Source organism: Amblyraja radiata, chromosome 7 (genome assembly GCF_010909765.2).
Source record: "Amblyraja radiata isolate CabotCenter1 chromosome 7, sAmbRad1.1.pri, whole genome shotgun sequence".
Taxonomy (NCBI): domain Eukaryota; kingdom Metazoa; phylum Chordata; class Chondrichthyes; order Rajiformes; family Rajidae; genus Amblyraja; species Amblyraja radiata.
Genome location: NC_045962.1, coordinates 83,352,318 through 83,364,683, shown reverse-complemented (window position 1 = coordinate 83,364,683; position 12,366 = coordinate 83,352,318). Strand labels below are relative to the sequence as shown.

The 12,366-nt window shown below is 43.2% G+C and overlaps 1 long non-coding RNA gene across 1 annotated transcript in view; it reads left to right on the top strand.

The window, feature by feature from the left end:
* The window catches only part of LOC116975575, a 17,697-nt gene extending 6,264 nt beyond the window's left edge, over positions 1 to 11,433 (top strand). The window contains exons 2-3 of the long non-coding RNA XR_004412662.1: positions 9,379 to 9,386; positions 10,928 to 11,433. This is a non-coding gene — a long non-coding RNA (uncharacterized LOC116975575). The remainder of the gene's footprint in view (positions 1 to 9,378; positions 9,387 to 10,927) is intronic.
* The last annotated feature ends 933 nt before the right edge of the window (positions 11,434 to 12,366 follow it).

The following is a 12,366-nucleotide window of genomic DNA, read 5'->3' as shown; positions in this document are numbered from 1 at the left end:
GGGGAGGCGGGGCCTCTCGTACTGTCACCGCCCCCCCCTCTCCCATGTAATCCCATTGGCTGCTGCCGCCGGCGTTCCCGCGCGCTGCCTCTTCCCACCAAGTCGGGCCCGCGCGCGGGGATTGTTGGCGCCATTTTGAAGGGTTGCCTCCTTCCCGTCATGGCGTCCACATCTACATCTACAGCTCACTGTTCTGCTGTAAATTGCTGCCATCGACAATGTAGATGACCCTCTCTGTCAGGTTCCCCAATAACAAAGAAAGGTGAGGAAATATAATTGTTTTCTGTAATTAGGAAACAGAAAAATAGAAATAGTCAGCAGGAGGCCTTCGAGCCCCGCACCGCAATTCATTGTGATCATGGCAGATCGAGCCCAAGCAATGACCCGTGCCCGCCTTATCCCCTATCTCTTGATTCCACTGCCCCTAGGCTCTATCTAACTCTCTCGATATTATTCTGTCTGAAAATGTTATTTCTGTCCTCCATCAACAGTCATTGCGAAGCTAAGTTTGTCGGACAAAGTTCTATTACATTTTTTAAATAGATCTTCTACTTACCACATAATAAAGTCATCATTTTTGTAATTCTGTACATTTGTTTTGTTCTTGGAAGACAGGGGTCTCAAAATATGGCCCGCGGCAACATCAGGCCACCACCGGATTTTTCAAGCTCAGTTCTTGTAGGGGAGCGCAGCGGCCGGGGCTCTCTTGGTTTTGTTAGCGGTTAGGTCCTCGAAGTGGCAGAGCCGAGACCACAAGCCCGCCATTGAAGAATGGGCGGTGGGGGGGGGGGGGTTCGACGACGGCCAGAATGAGGGGGGCGCTAATTATAACGTGGCATTGGTTCTACTACTCGTTCAAGGAGAAAGAGATCTCATCCAGAGGAATCTCTCCTTCTTCTCTCTTCCTCCCTTCTCTCTGCTTCCTCCTTCACGCGAAACTCCCCTTCTCTCTCTGAACACTGAACTGGACCAGTTTTCCAACAAGCAGACCAAGACCAAGGCTAAATTGGAATGCAGTTCCAACGCTTTTGACATCCCTAACCCGCCGAAACGTTGTTTTCCCAAACACCAGGTTACTCAAGAGGAAGAACGAGAACCTCCGTTACGTGTGTATATATATATAATACACAACACATCTTTGTAAATAAATTGGTCATCAAAACTAAGAAACTGGGCAATCTTCAATTTGGCAACCACACTGTCATCGGCCATCTAGGTCACACAGATCCATAAGGTAATGTACCGTTTAGTTCACATGCGGTTGTCCACCCAGATGGAATGCAGTATCTACTACACATGATCAGGTGATATGAATAGTGGAACATGGGTGTTTGACCAATTTTTATTGTTCCATGTATTCCTTAAACATAGAACGGAATAAGAACTACGTGCACTTACTGTGTCAACCAGATCACTGGTGGACACCACGTGACAACCGTTACACAAAATGTATTTGTGTATTCTGATGCCATTTTCGGAACTTGCCATCAATGTGCTATCTTTTCTATATTGTTGTTGATACTATGTTAGCCATGAACCCAATAAAGTGCTTGTCAACCTTATTTAAGGAATTTGAAATTTGACCCCATATGTCATATTTTTGTGAGCAGATGTATATATATAACTGCTCACAAAAATATGACATATATATATTCCATTTACTTTCATTTGAGGCGAGGTCAAGCAAAGCAAAAGCAAAGCAAAAGCACAGGGCTAACTTAGGGCTCATTTAGGGCTAACAAATCATTTATTGCAAGCACATTAAGGGTTAAATCATTTATTGCAAACATATTGTAGACTCAGTTCTGTTGACTCACAGCAGAATCACAGTTGTGGACTCTCCCTCACGATCTTCCAGAGTGACTGACTCACGTCCAGGCATCTGGGGTTTTATACTCCAAGAACCAAGTTGGTGGATGGAACTGTGCTACAAAATACGAGTCCTGGTAAGATGGACACAAAAAAACTAGAGAAAACTCAGAGGGTCAGGCAACATCTGGAGAAAAGGAAAAGGTGACATTACAGGTCGAGACCCTTCTTCAGACAAGGTCTCTGAATAGTCTGAAGAAGGGTCTCCAACCAGAAAACCCACCTATTCCTTTCCCAGAGATGCTGTCGATCCACTGAGTTACCAGGTTTTGCCTCCATCTTCGGTGTAAACCGACATCCACAGTTGCTTCCTACACATGCCCTGGGAAGGTGGCAGGAAGGGGACTGGATGCTACTGGAATGCTATGCCTACTTTATGAAGAATCCGTTTGCCTTATAAAACACACCTTTTCACTTGCAATTACTTGCATGCCACACTCCCATGGCCTCAGTTCCAGAATCCCTTTTAGAACACTTACTTTTATCATAACTTATTTCTCCTTATTCTTGCACATATATCCACTTGTTCATCTGCCCACTCCACAATGGCGTATACTTGCAAGTTTTGTGTCATCCCAAAAGATATATAAAGGATGGCTTGCCCCTAAGACAAAGGTAAGTCATTAATACATAAAAAATGCAAACTAACTTTTAGGAAACAACTATTCATCTTCTCAAGTGCAAAAAAAACAAACCATTCACCACAACTCTCTATTAGACAATTTAATATCCATGCCATCAATGTCCTGTTCACCATTGTGCTTCAAATTTTCTGATAAGCCTGTTTTACATAGATATGCCCTCACAATCGGGTCGTTAATTAATCTCATCATATTGCACAATACTAGGTTTAGTGTCGGCTCAAGGGAATGCAGATGCTGGAATCTGGAGCAAAAAATAAATGACAGGGGAGCTCAGTGGGTCAGGCAGCATCTGTGGAGGGGAATGGATAATAATGTTTTGGATCAGGGAACCTTCTTCAGATTGATGTAGTATCTGGATGTCATATGCTGAAAAGCTTTAGATTAGAGCATCATTCAAACACTATGATAGAAATGTGCTAGTCGAGATGGAGATGTTTTTGGGGTGCATCTTTGTATGTGTTAATGTTCTGGAGATCTCTGATGCTGGCTGGTAGGGTATTCCAATCCCTTGCGGTCTTGAAGAAAAACGAGTTAGAAAGTGCTAATGAAGAGTCGTGCGGAATGGAATACTTTCCAGGTGGTAGCTTCTGGTTGACATGCCTATGGGTGCTTGGAGTACACTGGTTGTGGTTCCCCATCTTTAAATCAATAGTGGTATAGGGTGATTCACGAAAGGTCACTGGAGCGTAGATCCGCACCCACGTGACCGCAAAATTTAACTGGAGTACATGCGTCCGGTACATGTTAGTGAATGGGAAAAACACGCACTTTCACACCCGTTAAAAACATCGACAGGGCAGTTTAGGACATTTTATTATTTGCCAAAATATATTTCTCAATGTTCTTGTTTAAAGCCTGCACAATCTGCTTTAATACTCTCTTCTTGTTGCACGTGCATGGCGTTCTTGTGCACATTGTCTATCCTGCTCACAGTGGGTGCCCAAAGGATTGTTGACATCATTCCATGCTGCAGGCTTGTCTGTTATTAGATGATAAATAATAAATAACTAAGTAGTTTGGGTGATTGTGCAGGCTTTAACAAGAAACATTGAGAATATATTTTGGCAATAATAAAATGTCCTAATTTTGTCCAACTAACAGCTGACAATTATCCCATTCCTTAGCTTGCATTGAGTAAAATTTATTTCAAACGCATTGATAGTTTTACGATTATTTAATGGTAAATGGAGCTTCAGAAGCGTTTTCACATTTTGCATGTTAAAACCCACCTGAGAACCATGGGCGATTTTGCAATTTTACTGACGGATTTTTCACTTTTAAAACTTTTCATATAACAAATGAATAAAGATAAAAAGTCAATAATGCCTTTTGATGAAAATGCAGCGAGCAACGCGATAATTCCCGATATTTTTTCGATCTTTAAATCTCCACGGCAAAAATACTTCCGCTGTTTTGCACCTTCAGCTCCCTCTTGAATTTACCTTAGTTCTATCTTTCTTTGGACTGTAAATTAGGTAGCTGTGCCTCACGGTCACCCCGACTGGCACAGTAAATTGCAGCTCAAAAACTGGCGGATTCGATGTTTTTAACGGGTGTGAAAGTGCGTGTTTTCCATTCACTAACGTACGGAAGGACGCATGTACTGCAGTGGGTGCGGATCTACGCTCCAGTGACCTTTCGTGAAATCACCCTATTCTTGATCTTGTGGAATGTTGTCTGTCTAGTCACTGCAATGTAGAGGGCAGAAAGTAGCAAAGAGAAAACTCCCCACATACATACTGCATATTTTGTGTGTAGTCCAGTTTACTGTAGTCTGCTCTCTGCTGGCTTCAGAGTATGCTGCTGTAAGAACAGTCCTGAAATCTTCCCTCAATTCTTACCAAGTCAATCTAATTTCCATTTCTACGTGTAGCTTAATATCCACATGATGTTTAAACTTCTTTAACAAGCATTCATTATTTCTTCCTAAACTCTGCCCCACCATGTAATTACCTTTATGGGCCCCATACACCACTCTCACCACTTTTATTCATTCTTATCACTAAATAGTAATAATAGTATTAAAAGTATAACAGTAAATAAGGGTAATTTGATTTAAAAGGATTAAAAATACTTTTGAAAGGACTTTAGAGGCTTGCTGGGAGTACATGAAGAGGACAGTTTCATTTTACACACTGGATTGCAATCTGATTTGGGGTAATCGAATACTTTAATGTTGTCATCATGATCGTGCAACGACTAGTTTGAAATCATTTACAGAAACTATTGGCGAAGCAAAATTATAGATCAGAAAGCAGACAGCCACAGAAAGGAAAAGTAGCAAGTACTTAAAAGGTGCCAGGCAATAACCATCGCAACAAGACAAAGTCTAACACTTGACAATCAATGGTGTTACCATCTCTAAATCCCCCATTATATATATTTTGCTGGTTAACATTGACCAAAAGCCCTACTGAATTACCATACAGAAGATGGATGCTGGAGTAACTCAGCAGAATAGGCGGCATCTCTGGAGATGGGTGGTTCTTGGTCCTCCAAAATATTCCAAGTGGAATTTAAACTGGAGGTGGTGGAGGGAGGACTTAAGCCAGAAAGGGTTATTGGGAAGAAAGAGCTACTTTAAATTTAGTTGCATCTGGTTGGGTAGCTATAGTAGGGTGGAGATTATTCCATGCTTTAATTGTGCGGGGGAAGAACGAATTGCTGTACACATCTGTCTTTGTAGCTGGAATCACGAATTGGATCGAATGCCCTCGTCTGCTCCTAATTGGTTTGTTTTTTTTGTAGGTCTTGTAATCTATGTCGAGCTGACCATTTAACATTTTGTAAAAACAGGTCAAACGGTGAGGTTTGCGTCTCTTGGAGAGGGTTCCACCCCAGAGAATTCAGAAGTTTGGTAACACTCGCTTCTCTTTCATAGGTGTTAGTAACAAATCGAGCTGCCTGTCTTCGATGGAAGAACACACGTTCGATGGAAGAACACACGTTCGTGGTGTTTTGCGTTAAGGTCAAAGATGGTATTCAGTGGTGAGTGTATCACCTGTTTGACTCTCCATCCCTTTCCACCATCTGTAAGGCACAAGCCGGGAGCACTGACACACGTCTACTTCACATCTGCAAGCAATACTTGGTTAAAGTAGATATAAGAAACTGCAAATCTATAGTCACAGCCATTCAGAAAGTTGCAAAAAGCCACCGACACGAACACCAAGATGAGGACTCATTCTAAATATGGACTCCGGGTTTGTGTAATTAGAGTCCATCTGAGTGATTGCTGTGTTCACTTCTGGTCCTTACCTATGGTGCGTGAAATGGAGGTCCTGAAATTTAGGCCTATTTATTGGCTAATTAGTATGAAGACAATAGACTTAAGGGCCTGTCCCACTTGGTGATTTATTCGGCGACTGCCGGCATCATATCAGTGTCGCCAAAGGATTTTGAACATTTCAAAATCCAGCGGCGACAAAAAAATGTGACACATGAAAAAACACCGCACGTCATACGTCAACACGCCACAAATCTTTCAGTGGGGTCAATGATGCCGGTAGTTGCCGAAAAAAATCGCCAAGTGGGACAGGCCCTTTAGAAACATGGGCCTTTTCGCGTGAGAACAGTTATTCTGAGATTTCATTGAAGTCTTTAAAAACAGCCTCTTCATTGATTGATTATCTCTTAAAGGGTGAGGAGAGTCCTAAGGGACATTCACCCAAGCTACACAAGGATAGAACTAGCTTGGGTGATAAACTGGAGCATATGGCTACTTGCACAGTGACCAGAGACTCACATCACAGCAAGTAGTCATATAGACTTTAAAATATTACAAAGTGCATTTAACGTGGAAGTGAGGAAATATTATACAAATAGAACCACTTGGATAGTGACTTTTATATAAGCTAGGTAAATTGCAAAAGAAAAGTTTAAAGTTTTCCTGAACCGAAATAAAGTGCAAACAGACACATACACACAGGCAAAGATGAATCAAAACATGGAGGCCGGAACCTGCTTAGCTTAGGTTATTGTTTGGGGCAATTATAGCACTGGAGGAAATTGTATTTGATATGGCTTTGTGTTGAAGAATGGGAAGCTGAATAAGGGGCCTCTTCTTAGGCCATCTCTATGGCATATTTTTGAGCTCTGAATGTGACATAAAGGTGAAGAGTTATGGCTTGTTTTGTTAGGTTTGACACAGAATTCAAGGCTGAGAGATGATAGACTGCAGTTAGCCTTGGCTGTGTACAATTATAATGTGTGATAAGGAATAAGATGTAAGTGAAGGAATAGTTGCTTTGAGAAATAATTGAAGGAGTAGTTTATAGAAGGTTGAAGCAGATGGAATTCTGACGTAATGGTCTGAGATGTAGTCTCTTGTGTTCTGCCTGGTACATGAGATTGGAAATCCTACTTCCGGATAACAGGAAAGGCACCAAACTTATATTAACTAAATTGACAGATTTACGACCCATGTATATTTGGATGGGAGATGGAAATGTGCGTTTTGAACTTAGAAACTGTAATTCAGCAAACTTATATAATTAATGTTTTAAAGACATAGGTAATGGTATTTCAAAATGTGTAAAATCATAGTACAGGTGCACAAGCTTTTATCCGGAGTTCCGTAAACCAAAAAGCTCCGAAAACCGGACATTTTTTCCAGGATGTCGTCTGCACACCAAAGCTCGCGTTTGGCAACAAACTTGACCCGAAACGACCCACGGTCAACCCAGGTCTGTACTACTGTAGCGGCTGCCTCCTCCCCGGAGACCGGGGAGACACTTAAACATCTGTAAATCATTGCTTAAATGTTAGTCAGTTAGTTTGGAGGGCTTTTATGTGAAGGGGAGGGGGGGGGGTGAAGGGGGAAACTTTAATTCTTAGTCCCCTACCTGGTCGGAGAGGCGGGGAGCGGGCAATGCCTTACCGGGTCGCCGTGCGGTAAGCCCCGGAGCGCTGTGGCCGCCGACTCCCAACATCGCGGAGATGGGGCTGCGGGCGTCCGGCCGCGGGCGGCGCCGGTTGTAGCTCCGACCCCGGCAACTCTACCCCTGGCTGCGCGGCGCTCAAATCCAGCGCGGCCCGCGGCCGGACGCCCGCAGCCCCAGCTCCGCGATGTTGTGTGTCGGCGGCCACAGCGCTCCGGAGCTTACCGCACGATGACCCAGTAAGGCATTGCCCGCTCCCCACTGGTATCCCAGCGCTGCGACGCCACCGACTCCCAACATCGCGGAGCTGGGGCTGCGGGCGTCTGGCTGGATTTGGAGCGCCGCGCAGCCAGGGGTAGAGTTGCCGGGGTCGGAGCTCCATCCGGCGCCGCCCGCGGCCGGACGCCCGCAGCCCCCAGCTCCGCGATGTTGGGAGTCGGCGGCCACAGCGCTCCGGAGCTTACTGCTCGGCGACCCGGTAAGGCATTGCCCGCTCCCCGACCAGGTAGGGGACTAAGAATTAAAGTTTCCCCCTTCACCCTCCCCCCCCCACCACATAAAATCCCTCCAAACTAACTGACTAACATTTAAGCAATGATTTACAATGATTCCCCGGTCTCCGGGGAGGAGGCAGCCGCTCCAGACTTTTCAAGCCGCCCGCGCTACCTACCTAATCTACGCTAAAAATCTTCCATTCGGAAATCCGAAAAATTCCGAAATCCGAGAAGTGTCTGGTCCCAAGGCTTTCGGATAAAAGGTTGTGCACCTGTAACACCAATTATGAAATGTATTGTCTTAGTAGAAAGGTACACTTTAGACTTATAGAAATTGTTTAGATTTATAGAAATATATTTTCTCTTGGTATAGAAAGTGTGTATGACTTGTGTGATCATTGTGTTATATACGTATCTTGTATTTTGAGTAGTGGTCTTTCATAAGAGCCTACTGGGGTTTTGCTGTGTTGAAATAAAATAATTCTAAAACAGTTATAAAGCACAGGCAAACAAAGGCTGTAATGAGGCCAGGGAAGGGGGATCATGTGACTGATGTTTTAAATCACCAGAAGGACTCAGATGATTGGTTACTAGCTTGTCATACCCTCTGTATCTGAAATGTGTAATACCTATATAAATGCCATGAGTTTGTATCAAAGTTACTCCTCCCTGGACCCGCCCCAGAGCATCAGCTCTGTGTTGGGAAGGTTCAAGAGACTAGTCTCAGCTGAATAAAGAATTGATTTTAACAGCAACAAGTGTTTGAGTCAAGTTGACTTTAGATTGAAAGAACTTAGTTTAACATTTGGTGTCAGGTGGGATTTTGGCTGGATAACCGACAACTCAAGGAACGGAAATAAGAGTCAAACTGCGCACTGATCAGACCAGAGGAATTGGCCAAGCAGGAGTGAGTAGTTAAACACCACTCTGTTTTCCTCTTCTCCGTATTCTCTGTGTAGTGGACCCTTCGTTCTTGTGTTGAACGGGATCCTGACAGAATCAAGTCAATCTAACAAACCTTGTTGAGTGGTAAGATAGACTTTTAAACAGACTGGTCCATTGGGAATGGAAAGACTCTGCCATTTGGAATGGAGAGACTTGGTCATTGGGAATGATCGATGGTAAATGACAGCTGAACTGGATCCTGTCAGCTAAACACTGACAATGCTAAATTCCTCTTGGTAATTTGGAATGGCAAGAGGGTTGAACTGGATCCTTCCTCTTGTCATTTGGAATGGCAAGAGGGGGGTTAAAGATTTGGAAACAGGGTCGGGTAAACACTGACAATGCAAAATTAATCTTGAATCATTTGGAATGGTGGGAAACAATTGAATTCAGATCCAGTGATGTCACGGTTGCTAAATAAGAAATAGTAAAACGTTAACGTCATTATATATTGTTGTAAGAATAAAGCATAAGAATATTAATACTGTGTATGCAATAAGTGGGTGTGAATATTGTAGTAAGGTGATAAATTTAATAAGTATTGAGACGAGAGTGTGCACACTAGAGGAATAAGCAACAGGAGAGAGAGAGAGAGAGAGAGAGAGAAGACTGAAAACAAGCAGGCTGGAAATTGTGGAAGATAAGAAAGGACTGTGCAGTTCAAATGGTTGGCCTTCAATTAGCAGAGGGAGACGAAGGGGAGGTATAGGAAAATAATTGGAATTTGATCCCTATCAGCCCCCGGGTCACAGTCCGAACCCTAGTCAGTGGTGACAGGAATTTACCCAAGTTTACCCAAGGCAGAGTCAGGAACCGACAATGCATCCACCTCAGGCGTCTGACCCAAGAAGAAGGAGAAGCCCCAGTTTAGTAGCAAGGCATACTAGGTCCCAGTCTAGAGAAGGTGCTGAAATAGACAGAATAAGAAAGCATCCTCCAGGTGCCAATATCCTGTCAGAACAGTCCCTAACCCCAGAGCCCTAATACCTCCTCCACCCAACCAACAAGACAATGGCGAAACATGCATGAATAATGTATGGCTGCCGTGGAAGCCAAATGAGATTATGTCAATTTTGTTGGGAGTGCCTAAGAAATGGAATCCACAAGCTTTCATTGAATTTTTAAGAACAACGATATCTGTATATCACGCTGATTCCCGAGATTTATGGGTACTAGTTCAGCAAGTCTTAACAGCGATTGAGTATACCAGATTCTTGGTTCATTTAACCTATAACAACCATGCAGCCCTGGTGGTGCACCCAGGGGCAGGTAACAATGAGGATCGATTACAGCTTATGCTGGCAGCCGTGTGTCTCACTCTCCAGCAGCCAATCGATATTTCAAAGGTTTTGGATATGAAACCAGAGGAAGGAGAAGCTGCAGAAGAATTTCTGGAAAGGTTTAAAACCATCTACGGTAACCAATCGGGTGACACTCAGTATCAGCAAGGAAATGACTCGCCACAGTTTTGTGCTATGGTTATGAACTGTTTGCCTTCCAGCGTCGCAATGGGTATTTAAACCAATAATATGGACTGGTCAGAGTCTTCATTGGCCCGCGTGTCAAGAGCTGTGAGAGCCTTTTGGAAAGACTGTCCTCTTGGAGACAGTGAAGCCCAGGTAAAGGTAAAAACGAATATGTGATGAGAGAAACGAGAGAAGTTCCACCAGTGGCTGTCCCTGACTGAGTGGGCTAACAAATCTGGATGTTACCCTGTTTACAGATGGCAGCTCATCCATTGTTGAAAAGGGAGAATGGTTGTCAGGCTATGTGATTGTCAATCAGGAGGGAACGACCATTGAAGCAGCGTCTTTTGAGGCTCCCTTCTAGGCCCAGCTAGCCGAACTATTTGCGCTGACTAGAGCCTGCACCCTGGCCGAAGAACTATCTGCAAATATTTACACGGACTGCCAATATGCTGTTGGAGTGGTTCATGATATGGACAATTATGGAAGAATCGGGGGTTTCTAACCTCTTCAGGGACAGTGATATCTCACAAATATTAGTTTCTAATTTGCTCTAGGCCATTCAGTTACCCAGTCAGCATGCTGTTATTATCAAAGTTAGATCCCATAGTATAGGCCAAGCCCCATAGACATGGGAAATTGCCTTGCCAACGAGTTAGCTAAGAAAGCTTCTAGGAGTTACCAAATTGTTGGGTCCCACATGATGAGGCAGATTAAAAATTCTACTAGGAATAAGTCTCCCTCGAAAAAAGGAATGCCAACCATCCAAGAAGTACTTCAAATACAGGAGGACGCTCTTGCACAGGTAAAACAGCTGTGGCAGGACCAGGGTTGTCTGTACGATCCTGTCACTAACTTATGGGTTACGCCTGCCGGACAGACTTGCAGGTCTGACGAGCTTGCGGTGTGGGTTATTGAATTTGTACACTTTGCAACTCATTGTGGGGCCAAGGCTGTAAGTGATATGATTTTAGAGACCTGGTGGCATCCAAAACTTTTGACTTGTCCCAGCGTATCAGCCAGCAATGTCTGATTTGCTAACAGCATAATCCAGGTAAAGGCTTGCCCTGTGAACCAGTTAAGACTCATTTACCATTTGAGACCTTTCAAATGGACTACATTGAGTTGGAATGATTTCAGTGTTGTAAGTATATTTTTGTAATTATTGATGTTTTTAGTAAATGAATAATTAGTGTAAACGCCTCTCATGTGTGGTAGCATTATGGCTTTTGAATGAATGCTGAAGTTAAGTCTTTTATTTGTAAATCACATGTTATAAGTGTAGGTGTGTGTCCCTTTAAAAAAAAAACTAAGCAGTTTTTACATTTCTGCTTTGCTTGGGAGTTGTATCACTATAAGTTTGGTTGTATCATTATAATTTTAGTTGTATCATTATAAGTTTAGTTGTATCATTATAAGTATAGTTTTGAATCCTTATTTTGCTATATGGTTAAGAATATGCGACTGATTACTGGACTGACTGACTGAAGGACGTTTAAATTGAGTGAATAGTTGTTTAAGCTAATTAAATAAGAAATGAGCTTTTTGTGAGCCTTTGCATATTTCAGATAAATTAAAATGAGGCAATTCATCCTGCTATGCATCCTGATGCTACTACAGATGGAGGGAAATGAAGGAAAAATTTGACGATGTGTCCCGGGACAAACAAGCAGAGCCTTTCACCTCTACAAAAGAGATGTGGTACAGTGCAATGGCCCAGATGCCTTTGGATCCTGGGATGTCACCAAGATTGACTATTGCAATGGGATACAGCGTCAGCCCGATTGGCAGGTAGACTTAGATAACCGACACCTATGGGAATTACCCTGTTGGTCTCTGGAGTGCAAATTTGACTTTTTCTGCAAACAGTATTCTTTGGAAGACAACTCGGCAAAGGAACATTTGTATGATGGACTATGCTATTGAGAAGCATTAGAGGTCTACCCTTGTTTACAGGAGAAAGGACATGAGAAAAATATGGGGGAAATGGGCATTGGAAGAAACAGACTCTTAACATGTTTATACAAGCCCATAATGAACTATTTGGTAAAGGACAAATTGTGTGTTA